General features: G+C 42.8%; 1 pseudogene; it reads right to left on the reverse strand.

Annotated features, from left to right (window-relative positions):
- Positions 1 to 642: 642 nt before the first annotated feature.
- Positions 643 to 11,949, reverse strand: LOC129157136 (uncharacterized; annotated as a pseudogene).
- Positions 11,950 to 14,776: the final 2,827 nt, after the last annotated feature.

Here is a 14,776-nt window from a genome sequence, read left to right on the forward strand (position 1 = left end):
CCTTGGAGGCTCAAGAAATACAATGATACAAAAACAAATTAAATAAAAATCCTTTAATTCCAAAGGTCTTTCAAGCACCAAAACAAACTGGCCACCAATCAGCTGCTTTAATACAACTAAAAATAAAATAGAGGCACAACATACTGACCAACACCACTATGTGCACATTGCAAGTTAAAGGGTTTGTAACTGAAGTAGACCAGTAGCAAGATCTTCCAAATCACTAACAACTGATGAAACAGCACTATTTGTCATACCACTTCCTTGCAGTTTACCAGTTATTGAAGCACAAATATGTTTCATATTTTCAATAAGATCAGATTCTTTCTCCTCAAAGCCATTATTTTCTAGGCTCTGCGTGGTATTTGTTTCACTTTCTTTAGTGTCATCTTCTGAACAGTTAACTGTGAAACACACAGGATTTTCTGCATCAAGACTTTGCAAAAGATCCTTTTCATGAACAGCTAAATGTTTTTTGAAACCTGAATATGTAGAAAACTGTCGCCTACAATGATCTTGTGCACAAACCAACTTAAACCTGGTGCTTGGATAGAAACTATGGTCAAGTCTTAAATGAGTTATTAGTAACTGGCAAGCAGCATGAACAGCTTGACAGATGAAACACTTGAACATTTTTTAAACCTAGTTAAAGAATTTTGCACGAAGCTCACAAACTCTTGGAGATCCACTTGTTGTTGTAGCGTCGATGTTGTAGATCGTTGTTTGCACAAAGGTGAAGAGCTGGACCAGGGACTCATCATAGGACAGGTTGAAAACGTAGTGACATTTGAACAGTTCATCAAAAGCACCCAATGAGCTGGTGACTTGGCAGGGGATGAGGTGCTTATCCACAACAATGTAGAATGCACCAGTTTTGTTTGGTGTGCGACCAAATGCAAAAATGTATGGCTGCTTCCCCTCTCGTCTCTGCAGGTGTTCATCAATGCTGCAGTTTTACTGAGAAACAAAAACACATACAATTGAAATAGACATTTTTATATTTATTTTTATTTATTGCTGAAACACTCCAGTATGGTTATCCAGCAACCAACAAATGTATAAAATTTTCTACAAATAGATGGTGAGATACTAATTAAATGTTTTGCTTTTATGTGAAGGGAATAAACCTGTGAAACTGGAAAGAACACTTAATAATAATCATCATCAAACTTATATAGCGCTTGTTTAGGACACTCAAAGATGCTTTCATGCACTCTCACATTCACACACTGCCAGTGATGGTAAGCTACTTTGTAGCCACAGCCACCCTGGGGAGGCTGCCATTTGGCGCCGTCAGCCCCTCTGACCACCACCAACACAGGCAAGTTGGGTGAAGTGTCTTGGCCAAGGACACAACAGCTGAATACACCTGGCGGGAGCTGGAATCGAGCCCATGACCCTCCAATCATGAGGCAAGCAGCTTTACCACCTGAGCTACTGCTGCACCAGTAAAAAAGCAGTTGAGAAATGAGCAACTTCAATTTTTTAAGTGCTTCCTGATGCTATACAGCAAACTGCATATGATGTGTACATATGGCATTAAGAAAACTATAAAAGGTACTTTTGTAATGACAACTTACATATAGGAAAAAATCCATGCATCATTCGTTCTATTCCATCTATCCATTTTTAATCGCTTATCCAGGGTCGGGTCGCGGGGGCAGCAGCCTAAGCTGAGAGGACCAGACTTCCCTCTCCACAGCCACTTGGGCCAGCTCCTCTTGAGAAATCCCAAGGCGTTCCCTGCATTCATTTCAGCCGCTTGGGTAGTGACCAAAAGAAAGATCGCGGACCCAAGCGGCCAAAATTAGTTTTCTCCACAGGGAGTCTGGGTTCTCCCTTCGAGATAGGATGGGAACCTCAGTCATCCGGGAGGGGCTCGGAGTCGACTCGCAGCTCCTCTGCGTTGAGGAGCCGGAGAAGCTACTGTTCCCGCGACCCAACCCCAGACAAGCAGCTGAAAATGTATGGATGGATAACCAAATAAACAAAATTTGCCTTTTTTAGACTTTGTTTAAATAGAAAATGAAAAGAACGAATGATACACGGATAGGAAATAATATTCTGTTGCTAATGGGTTACCCTAGTTTATTAGACTGTAATAGAATAGGCATATTCACCTTGTGAAAGTGCACCATTTTGTCCACCGCATCACAGGGGCTAATTTTTGTCCTCTTTCGACCAGCGGTGGGTGGCAACAAATGAAGAAGGAGCAGCAGAGAAGCCATATCAGTGTCCCAGTCTTTTGGCAGGGAAAAAGAAGGCATATTACAATTCACAAATAAAAAAGCTTGAGCTTGCTGGACTACAATGCAAGAGTGTGAGTAGCCTTACTGGTGTCATCATCTGTTGAAAGGTTCCCAGCAGCTTTCAGAAGTTGGCGCTCCTCCGCTGATTGAGTCAGATTTCGGGCCTCATCAATAATCTTGGGTTTAAATGCCGTGTCCCATTTCTCAAGCATTTTAGAAGAGGTTTCAGCTCCAAGCAACAGTTGGAAGTCTTGGTTTACCTATTAATCATTAACGCATGAAAATGCTTTAATTCAAGACTCAAGACTCAAGACAACTTTATTAGTCCCCGAGGGGCAATTCGAGACAGCACTGTGAAGCAGCCGGCACTAAAATCTCTAAATTCTAAAAACACATCCAAATTACACATTTGTAAAACCCATAAAAACCTATATACACAATCATGTCATAAACTCACATGTGAATGACCAACAATGATTAAAACTTTGGCTCACACACACACACACACACACACACACACACACACACACACACACACACATGTAACTACATGCACGCACACATACAAGTAATGCACACTCCCCCTATCTGCACTGAGAATTAAGAAGAAGCACAGCTCTGGGAACAAAGGAACTTCTCCTCCTCTGTGTTTTACAGCATGGGCATCGAAGTCGGCGTTTGGAGGGCAGCCACTCGAAAACAGTATGAAGAGGGTGTGATGGGTCTTTAATGATTTTCTGTGCTAAACTTCCTGTATGCTGGTCACATTGAGAAGTTAAGCTTCGCAGTGGTAGTCCAATGATCCGAGAGCACACCTTGACGGTGCTTTGTAGTCGGTTTCTATACTGCAGGCTGACAGAATAAAACCAACAGGGGATGGAAAATGTGATAATACTCTCTATAAAAGAATAATAGAAAGTCAGTAAAATGTCCTTCCTGACTCCAAATGAATTCAACTTCCTCAGGAGGTAGAGTCGTTGCTGACACTTTCTGAGGATGTCCTCGGTGTTGGAAGCAAATTTCAGGAGGTGATCAATGGTGGTCCCTAGATATTTATACTCTTCAACCAGCTCCACTGGCTGTCCATGAATGATAGTGGATGCAGCGGTAACCAGCGCTCTCTGTTTGTTTGAGAAGGACACCACCATCTCCTTGGTTTTAGTCACATTCAGCTCCAGGCATGCAGTGTCACACCAATCCACAAACTCCTGCAGGACCTGCCTGTGGTAAACAGTAGGGCCTGACAGAAGAGACAGGAGCACAGTGTCATCAGCATATTTTACCATGTAACTGTCAGGCTGGATGGATCTACAGTCATCTGTGTAGAGAATGAAGAGTAGAGGAGACAACACGCAGCCTTGTGGGGTGCCAGTAGAGGTGTAAAGAAGGTCCGAGAGAGTGTTGTTAACCAGAACTCTTTGTGATCTGTTAGTTAAAAAATCCAGGATCCATAGGATTATCTGATCATCCAGGTGAAAAAGAGAAGTGAGCTTGCCAGCCAGGATGTGAGGTTGCAGGGTGTTAAATGCTGAAGAGAAGTCAACAAACAGCAGTCTAGCTGAAGAGTTTGGGATCTCCAGATGTCGGTGCACCATGTCTAAGATGAATGTTTTTGCATCATCAACACTTCTCCCTTTCCGATACGCAAACTGAAGTGGATCTAACTGAGGGTGTAAGGCTCTGATAATGTGATGTTTCAAGATCCTCTCCATAGCCTTCATCGGTAAAGAGGTCAAAGCCACAGGTCGAAGATCATTGAGAGCCTTAACCCTGCTGGTCTTGGGGATGGGTATGACCGTAGAGTGTTTCCAGAGCTGGGGAACTGTACTTGTATCCATGGAACTCTGGAACAAGGTCTGAAACACACACCCTAGTTGCTGTGCACAGTTTCTGAGAACTCTGCTGCTGATGTGGTCTGGGCCAGGTGCGCTTTTCTCCTTAGTCTGCTTAAGAGCTTTCACAACCTGCTGCTTGGTAAATCTGAATCTGAATGCAGGGTTCCCAGGGTTTAATTTAGATTTTATTTCCTGGAGCTGGACGTGATTATCAGACTTGAACCGAGTATAAAAAGAGTTGAGATCATCAGGCAGAGATGTCGGTGTGCTGCTCTCCACCTGAATTGACCTGCCACTAGGTGTTGCTATTGCTGTATTTGCTGAGGCCATGGTCTTCAAACCCAGCCAAGTGGGAATGATTTGAGGACATCTGCACTTTTCTGTGGATCATGCACAAGGTCCTGTCGATGTTGAAAGGTCATCTTCATCTTTTGAAAGACAACTGTCTCATCGTTACAGTGAATACAGTGATAATCTTTCTCATCACATAGGAAAAAAACAGAAAACAAATGTATTCAGGAGTTAGAGGAAATCATCAAGTCTTTAGAGGCATCCACAGAAGAAGAGTCAATGAGCAAATTACGTAAAGCTAAACTAGAACTTCATGGAATTATTGACAAAAAGACACACTTTTTAGCACAAAGACTACGAATAGAAAACTTCGAACATAGTAATAAATCAGGTAAATTCTTAGCTAGCCAATTAAAAATAAATAAAGAGAAAACTACCATATCTGCTGTTAAAGACTCAACCGGGAATATAGTTAATGACCCTGAAAGAATAAACAACACCTTCAGAGACTTTTACCAAACGTTGTACTCACCACAGATAAACCCATCAGATAATGAGATCAATAAGTTCCTTGACAGGATAACACTTCCTAAATTATCAGACAGCCAAGTTACAGTCCTGGACTCGCCACTAACATCAGCGGAGCTCCAGGAAGCCCTTAAATCCATGAGTAATAGGAAAGCTCCAGGTCCAGATGGGTTCCCAGTAGAATTCTACAAAGAATTCTGGATCATTCTGGCTCCAACATTTTTCAGAATGGTGAGGGAAATCGAAGAGAGCGGCAGATTACAGCCAAACATGAATTCAGCCAATATTAGTCTCTTGTTAAAACCAGGCAAAGACCCAGCATTTCCAACCAGCTATCGCCCAATTTCTCTTATTAATGTTGATCTGAAAATAATTTGTAAAGCCCTGGCCAAAAGATTAGAGAAGGTAACCCCCTTCATAATACACCCTGACCAAACTGGTTTCATTAAGGGTAGACAGTCATCCACAAACTCGCGTAGATTACTTAATTTGATAGATTTCTCTTACAGTAGAAACATAGAAACTAGTATATTATCTCTAGATGCAGAAAAGGCTTTTGATAGAGTTAACTGGAAGTTCTTATTTGCAACTTTACATAAATTTGGTTTTGGGAACTTCTTCATAAACTGGCTACAAACATTATACAGTTCACCAACAGCAAGTGTCAGGACGAATGACCAAATATCAGCTAGCTTCTGTCTTCAGAGGGGGACCAGGCAGGGATGCCCACTCTCCCCCTCACTATTTGCTATCTTTATTGAACCACTAGCAACAGCAATTAGGCAAACAACAGATATTAAAGGGATAAAGTGTAAGAAAATAGAACATAAGATCTGTCTTTATGCAGATGATGTTTTACTCTTTCTCCAGAATTTTCAATCCTCTCTCTCCCAAGCAATAGAACTGATAAACTCTTTTTCCAGAGTTTCAGATTACTCTATAAACTGGTTAAAATCCACAGTTCTACCAATTAATTTCTCATTTGTTAATTTGCTTAATACACAATTGGAGTCAGGGAATATCACATACCTGGGAATTAATATCTCTCCCAAGTTAGCAGATCTAACCAAACTAAACTACATCCCACTTTTAAGGAAAGTGGAAGATGATCTTGCAAGATGGAAATCCTTACCAATATCACTCATGGGGAGAGTGGCTACAATTAAAACGATGGTCTTACCCAGAATAAATTACTTATTCTCGATGATCCCAAACAAACCACCAGCTGACTGGTTTAAATCTCTGGACTCCTCAATTACTAAATTCCTTTGGCAGGATAAACCTCCAGGAATTAGCTTAAAAACGCTTCAGAAGACCAAAGACAGAGGAGGACTGGATTTACCCAACTTTTATTATTATTTCTTAGCCAACAGGCTGCAATATATACCAAGATGGTTGCAAGATAACCCACTAGATGAGTCCTGGTTAGATATAGAACAGACACTTTGCAATACGATAGAGCTTTCAGACTTACCATTTATTAGCTCAAGCATAAGAAAACATGAAAGCTTCAAAAGTATTAGTATCAGCACCTCTCTGACAGCATGGTGGGAGTATCTTAAAATGACCGAGTCTTCACTAGTACCATGCAGACGCACACCTGTCTGGAATAATCCTGACATTTTGCAAAACAACAAAATGATGAACCTTCCGGACTGGAAAAATAAAGGAATCCTATACCTGGAACACATATATGAAGGATTGGACTTCATTCCATTTAATCAAATAGTCTTCCAATTTGGAATGGATAAGAATAGCTTTTTAGAATATCACCAAATTAAATCTGTAGTCAAACAAAAATGTAAGCTCAATAAAAGAGAATTACAAACACCACCAAGGGTATTAGACTTTTATAATCTCAAACCCCCCAAACTACTGTCTAAAGTATATAAGACACTGTCCAAAATAGACGATAAAATTGCAATCCCTATTGAAAAATGGGAGGTGGATCTATCAGTTAGCTTTGACCAGGACTTCTGGTCCCAAACTTGTTTAAAAACTTTTAAAATGATCAGACACTCCAATTTACAATTAATTCAGTACAAAATTCTACACAGAGTACACTATACAGGTCATCAAATGTTCAAGATGGGGTTTGTGTCGTCTGACACCTGAACACACTGCACAAACAACATTCCTGACAATTACATTCATGCACTGTGGTCCTGCCCACCTGTCCAGGAATTTTGGGGTAGAGTATGTGAGGATCTGTCAAAATGTCTGAAATGTCATATCCCAACTTCCCCCTCTCTTTGTTTACTGGGAAACCTGGACGATGTCCCGATTGAAACATCTTTGGTTCACGTGGTTCTGACTGCCATATGCATCGCTAAGAAAACTATCCTCTTGAATTGGAAAAACAGAGAAACTCTCTGCATTAACCAGTATAGAAATCTTTTGTTAGATCATATTGCACTTGATATATCCTCTGCTTCCACTTCAGATGAATCTCTCTGGGCCCCTTTGATCGGTTCCATCACATAGCGAGGGTGGGGGGCCGTTGATGTTGTCCTACGAGATGGTGTAGGTGGGGGGGTGTGGGGTCTGAGTTTGGAGTATCCGGATGTTCCCTGGAGGTGGGTTCACTGGGGGTGTCTGGGACTGGGCGGCCGTTGCCCCCCTCTGGAGGTGCTTGGGTTGCCTCGGGGGGTGGACTACTGGTAGTTGTGAGTGGGGCCCCTTGGGGGGCTTGGCGGCGGCCATGGGTCACTGCCTGGCGGCTGCAATGCCCCTGGGCGGGTCTGGGTGGGGGCCTGGGGGGTCGGGGTTTGGGGGTGGCCGGCCCCGGGTGGGGATCTGGGCGGGGCCTTGGGGGTCGGGTCCTGACATGTATGCTGCCGGGAAGAAGGCAGGAACACGCAGCAGTGCCTGGCCCGGGTTCGGGGGCCTCAGGTAGACCTTGGCTCCTCTGCCGTTCCATCACAGGGGAGGGGGGAGGTTCAGGAGGGGGAGGACCCAACCTTACCTGGATGTCCCATGTCTTATATATTCTGGAAGTTGTGCAAATGCAGGGATGGGCATAGATATTCTGCTGGGGTGGGGCTGGGTTGGTGCCCTCGGACTCCGTGGGGCTCTGTAATGCTGCTGCTTTGGACCCTGGCAGGATGGGCTGGGGTCTCCATGCCCTGGGTGGCAGTTTGACAACAGAGGTGCCTATTGGGGCCAGTAGGGGAGCTGGCTCCCTGGAGGGCTAAGCCCAGCCAGCCATTCCTCCCCATCCCCGCATATTTCTCTCCTCCTGCTCCCTCACATCATCACACAAACATACACATAGGATCTTGAGGGGTGGGCAAGTCAGGGAGTGCGGGTATGGACCACATTTCCGCATTCCTGTGGCAACCTACCCCCCAATTTTATTTGCACCTTATACACTTCCACTGACGACATTCCACACAAACACACACTTAGGGCCTTGGGAGTGAGCACATTCAACGGCATTTGGCAGGGGGATATTTCAGCCTCCTCCCGGGTGCCGGTGCCCACTTCCAATTTTAAACCGCACTTAGACACTGATGGCTGAGGGTGTAAGTGGGGTGGTGCGGTGGCACCAGCTGGCATAGGCCGGATGATGCCCGCACTGCCCACTCACCACAGCCATGGAATACACCTCATGATCACACAACACTATATTGGAGCAGGCTGAGGGAGACTAGGGGTCTTAGCCACCTCTGTTGTTGCTAGGCCTCCTGGGGCTGGAGGGTAGGAGGGAGATCTGGCCGTTTGGTTGGGGTTTGGGGTGGTGGGTTGCTGTGCTCGGCGTTGGGCGGGGGAGCCTGCTCATCAGCACCCCAGCAGAAAGGGTCAAACTCTGGTTACCGGTGATGGTTGTACCCAGTGTGCAGCAGTACCGGGACCAGAGTGAATAGGGTGTGTATGGAGAGCATGAGTGGGTGTCCGGCGTGCATTTTTGTAAGTCTTGGGTTGTATGTGCATGTGTGAGCATGAGGGAGGGAGTGTGTGACTGTGTTTGTGTATGATTGTATATGTCAGGTGGGGCCTTTGACTCCTCCCCTTTCCTGGAACCTCTCTTGATGATATAGATCTTTGTCCCCCCTCCCCCTGCCACACCTGGTGTTAGGGGTTGTGCTATGGTCTGCCTGAGTGTTCGTGGCAACCGGGTCTGGGGGTTTAAGATTCAGGCATCTGCCTGATAGATCCCGGTGGCTGCCTGGTGGGGTCTGGGTCCCTGGGCTCTGCTGGGTCCCCGGCGGGGGTGGTCACCCCTGGGTCCCGGGTCGCTGGGTCCCGGGCTGAGCCGGCTAGGGGGTGGGAGGCTGCGGGCAGGCCTGTGGGCATGCCGCTGATATCTCCCGGGACTCTGCCGGCTGCTGGTTGTGGCCCCCCGGGGCGATCCTCTGTGCCTCTCGGGGGGGGGGGGGGGGGCTTTCCTGGTTGCAGTCTCCTTGGGGTTCCTGTGTTCTGGGGCAGCACCTGGATCTCTGGGACTTGGAGCTCCCCCCGTCTCCTGCGCATCTTTGGGGGGCGGATCTGTGGTCCCTCGCACTCTCTGTTGGACGCTCCTATAGAGAAACCTTACATAAACAAGCGCGTGTACACACACAGGTGCTCACATGGTGCTCTCAAAAGTATGGGCTTGGGAACGTTAAACACAGGTCTTAAGACTATGGTGGGCACTTAATGCACTGTGATTTATTATCGTGATTCTTCAGTTAAGCAATGTTGATTATATATTTTCTTCATCAAGTTGACGCAGTGATAGCTAGATCTTGCTGTATTGTTGTTGTGTCCCTTTTTTTTGCCTTTTTCTGCAGGTCTAGAAGCAGACTCTTGTTCATTGTTTATTTTTGTGGAACACCCCCCCCCCCCCCCCTCCTCTCTCCCCACCTTTTCTTTTCCTTTCTCTTTCACCTCTGTCTCCGTGTCTGGTCGGAATTACAAAGCATTCAACAACAATAACAATAAAGTTTTAAGTATCAGGCGTGACATTAAAAGCAAACGCTTTGATGACCTGAGAGTAAATCTGTAAGGCTTGTCACCAGCATTCAGACATCAATTCTGCTTGCTTCACAGCCAGACAGGACACGGTAAAAAAAAAAAAAAAAACACTTACTAGTCCTTTAACGTCTAAAAAACGTGGGAATGATTTGAGGACATTGCACTTTTCTGTGGATCATGCACAAGGTCCTGTCGATGTTGAAAGGTCATCTTCATCTTTTGAAAGACAACTGTCTCATCGTTACAGTGAAGAAGAAATGAAACTGCCTCCCTGCAGGCATCTCCATCAAGCTGTTGAGGCACTGTGGTTGCTGTTCCTTTGTGGTTTGGTCCTTGCACTTGAGGTGAGGTGGCTACCTTCTCTGGCCTCTTATATCTACTCCTGGACATGGTTTTGAGGCGCCATGCTAAATATCCTGTGCCTTTTTCCCCATCATAGAAGTGTCATAGAAGTGCTTCTGTCAATGAAATAAAAAAAACAAATATTAGAAAATAATGTTCACTCACATATCTCAGAAGAGCAACTTAAATTTTACACAAATTTAATTTTCAAATATGGGGTATAACTCACACACACACACACACACACACACACACACTTTATTTTTCAGACCTTTTTTCTAACTGGTGAATTATATTATGTCAAACATTTAGGAATGCACTTAGTTAACCGCTTAATTGCCGTTAATGTTGTAACCGGGTAAAATAGTTTTTCCCGGTTAACAGTTTCATATCCTGCTTTTGCGTTTCCGTATAATATATTATGTGCCACTACAGGGCGCAATAGTAACACTATTAAAATGTTTACCGGGCAACCACAGAAGAAATTGGCTTGTCAAACACTGAGCAATTAGCACTGTGGAAGCAGTTTATTCTTCGTTATTTCATTCCTGGAACACAATAGGCCTCCCGTCATAGTGCTGAGCCTGGCAGAACATGTCAGTGTAATTATTTAGTTTAATGTAAGTAAAGGAAGTTTTTTTTTTAAACCATGGTCTCCAGAATGCGCTTATGAGCATGCAATTGCCAGCAGCGATGTGCATTTGATGCCAGACGGTCCACTGCACAACTAGTTCCGAGTCTGAAGGACATTCCAGCTGTCATCTCACTCTTTTCTTTTTGTTCATAAATGTAATGAGCGTTGTTGGTTGGTTCCGGTTAACTGGCTATTAATCGTTAAGGGGCATCAATAGCCGGTTAAAGAAATTTTCAAAATGTGCATCCCTACAAACATTGAACAGTTAGTCTGAGTAGATTTTTCTTCAGGTATACCGTATTTTCCGGACTATAAGTTGCACTTTTTTTCTCTCCATAGTCTGGTATATAAGTCGCAGGACCAGCCAGAGTGACATATACCAAATTATGTAAATACCGCGCTGCTGCAGGCCGGCTACGACCCAGGAATGAACTCCCCTGTCCCGCTAGGAGGGTTTCAAACTCTGCTGTAGACCGTGGCACGCTGCTGCGTACGCTGATGCAACAGCTGGTTGTTTCTTCTGTTATTGTTACCAGTACTTGTCTTGCAATGTGAAATGCTTGGTCTCAGATTTTGTAAGAAAAATAATAAAATTTCACCCCAAAATGCAACTTATTCCAGTGCGACTTTTATGTTTTTTTCTTCTTCATTATACATTTTATGACTGGTGTGACTTCTACTCCGGAGCGACTTATACTCCAGAAAATACGGTATATATATTTTTTTTTACTTACGTAGCCTTTTGGAGAAAAAGGATCCTTCAGTGAAGGAAAAAGCGTAATGATTCCCAGGGCATACTTCTCTTTCTGCTTACGTGAAGGAATCCTCCTTTACACCAAAGAAAACAAATGCAAACACAAAAAATATTAAGTTATAACAAGGTTTTATAAACCATAACTCAGTGTAATACATCTTGAAAACAAAACATTCCTTTTGCTAGATTGATCCTTTTAATCTGAATCAGTCCAGTTTCTTACCCGTGCATCTCAGTCATATGACTAGCCAGTATGTTAACAAGTTGCCTGCGCGTGCAATGCTGCAGGGATTTCTCCAAGTTGTACTCTTCCAAGACATCCTCACCTCCAGGTTTTACAAGCAATGCATTCTCTACCATCTACAACAAGTTGTCAATTAACAGACAGATTATGTCTTGCGAAATAAAACAAAAAGTATATACCATCATTTTTCAGTTCTTACTAGTAATGCGTGGTATAAACTGTACAAGATGTAACCGGTATGATTTTGGCCTACGATAAAGATTTACTATCGGCTAACTGGCGCTTGCTGATGACGTCATTGAGGAGTGCGACAGTTCAGCTCTTTAAGCAACAAGGCTGAGCGTAAACTTCTCCCGCTTTTACATGAATGTTGTCAATCTGCGTCAGCTCTGGACGAAACACAGCAGCTGCTGCTGAGCAGAGAGCGTGAAGATGTGATTGTAAAGAGCATGAGGTTACATTGGTTACACAGACCTTGTTTTGTAGTTGGATGCTGAGCAGAAAAACATCCTCAGAACAATATGATACATTATTGAATCATTATTGATATTTGCATTTTTCACTTTAGTTCAGACAATTTAGAATCTAGTCTGTCACATTTAGCTTGTGCTTTTTAAAATATCTTCATCTTTATTCATGTTATAATTTTGTTGCATTGTTAGGAAAAATAACCTTAACATTAAAACTGAGATATGTTGTATTTAGTTAAGTTTAGAAAATTAAATGCAATTTATAATAATTTATATTGAAATTTATTGTATACTTTAGATTTGTTATGCAATTTAACTGGGTATGTCAGATTGTTCAAAAATAGTGATTTTTACATTTATAAACAGAAGAGAAGAATAAATCGAGATATATATCATTAAAGCATGTGCTTCAAAATTTAGCGCAATATCAGTTTTAGGTCATATCGCCCATTCCTAGTTCATACTAAAACAGACAGAGCTACTTCCCTGCCAGCCAGTAAAAATAAAAAATAAATACCAGCAGCAGCTATTCATTCAGATTATCTTATCATACAATTTACAACTTTTAATGAAACCATATTTATATTGTAGCAATCTGAATTATGCCAATTACAGTTGAATTTTTTAAAATGCATCTGAAGTACCTCTTTTGCAGCCTCAGACTCTGAAACTTCTGTGGTAGACTTGTTCTTGACCCCAGAGCTCAATCTACTTCCAGTAACAGGGATCCCCAAATCTCTGTGAAGATCACTGTCACTAGAAGATAGTGACACGGTATCCGTGAGGGAGGATGAGGTTGAATGAGCTATAAGAAAAAAAATTATAATTTCAAACATGAAAAAAATAACTGTTGCCAACCTGGTGGAGGAGTGCAGTTCTGAGGTAATTCTGCCATTAGTAGATTGTTATGTTTTTAATAAAATCAGCTAAGTATGAAATACATTAGTTTGATTCCATTTGTTTATTTTATACTAACATTTCGTATTCAATTAAAGAGATTAAGCTATATTTTTTTCATGAAAGTAGACAAAGTGTGATTAGGGTGTATGGGCTGTTGAGTGCATGTGTAACATAGCTTTTATTCTTGTATGTTTGCACCATGTGTTATCCGCATATCATGTGTAAAGCTCTTATCTGTTTAATTATGTAGACCAATTTGCATTATCTTTTCAATAAAATAGATTTCTTAACAAAATTCAATTTGGCTGGATTTTATGCAACAACTGCAAACAACCACAATGTTAAATGTTTGCCTTTTGGATACTGTTGCTGATCGTAGTATTAAATATATTATTTGAATAGCCAGCTTGTTACAGCCAAAAGGTATTATAAAAATCTGCACCTGAAAATCAATGAGCATTCATTAAAATAAGATTTAACAATGAAATGAAACTTACCATCACCTGCTGAGCTGTCACTTACAGTCAGGCATATGTCAGGATTGGCCTCTATCAGTTCAAGAAAGATGTCTTCCTCCACTGCTGTATCAGTCTCATCAAAAATGTGCAGTTCTGTGACATCAGTGACAGTTTCTGCTTCAGGAGCAGATTGTAGTTTACCCCGGTAGTTTACACGAGGAAAGCAGAACTACGTCCACACCCGACTGAACTGTTCTGTCCCTTATATTTTAACGACGTCAATCGCTGTGTCCTCAATCTTTTTCCCATTTGGAGAGCTATTTTTACCAGTCATGTAACCTGCAGCAGTGGGCTAAAGCTTCACAAACATTTGCCGTTAGCAGCGCGTTCGCCTGCTGCCGAGTGGCTGTTCTTTCCATTGAGATTCTAGCGACCCGTTCTCAAATGTCTATCAAGAGAAAGTGTTGTTTGTCTGTAAATTACCATTTTATGTTAGCATGATGCGAATTAGCTCCCCAATCCGGACAGGCGCCTAAAATTAAGTCGGTGCAACGGGACTTCCGGGAATCTCACAATAATTTCCCCGCACATTTTGTGCTGCAATAATTAACTTCAGTCCATTTTCTCGGGGTTTAGTGCCAGCCGAACTAATTTCTAAAAATTTCAAAACAGCGCTAGTCTATAGCTAATCAACTCTGAGGCTACCGAGCATCTAAGCTAGCTTTAGCTGGATACAAAATTTTATGTCTTACCGTCTAAAACTGAAATTACAATAACGTCCCATTTTATGTGTTGTTTATGGCTCTTTATTAATAAATATATGTGGTACTTACTGTTTGACGTCGAAAACTTGACACTGCATCTGCTAGTCTTGTCCGCGCTGCGTGGAACTTTCTGGAGTTGCCCGCTCTCCTCTCGGACTGGATGTAGAAATGAACTCTACAGGAGAGTTGGCGCTTAACTCATGCTGTTAGCTCCACCCCAAGAGCTATTTGGACACCGTGGGTGTTCAAACCACACCAGGATTCAACAACCATCAACTCTAAATCATTTTCACCAGAAAATTGACACTAATTAACACTGCAGATTTTGCTGTGTACATTTCGTTTTAAAGG

Source organism: Nothobranchius furzeri, chromosome 8, assembly GCF_043380555.1.
Source record: "Nothobranchius furzeri strain GRZ-AD chromosome 8, NfurGRZ-RIMD1, whole genome shotgun sequence".
NCBI classification, from domain to species: domain Eukaryota; kingdom Metazoa; phylum Chordata; class Actinopteri; order Cyprinodontiformes; family Nothobranchiidae; genus Nothobranchius; species Nothobranchius furzeri.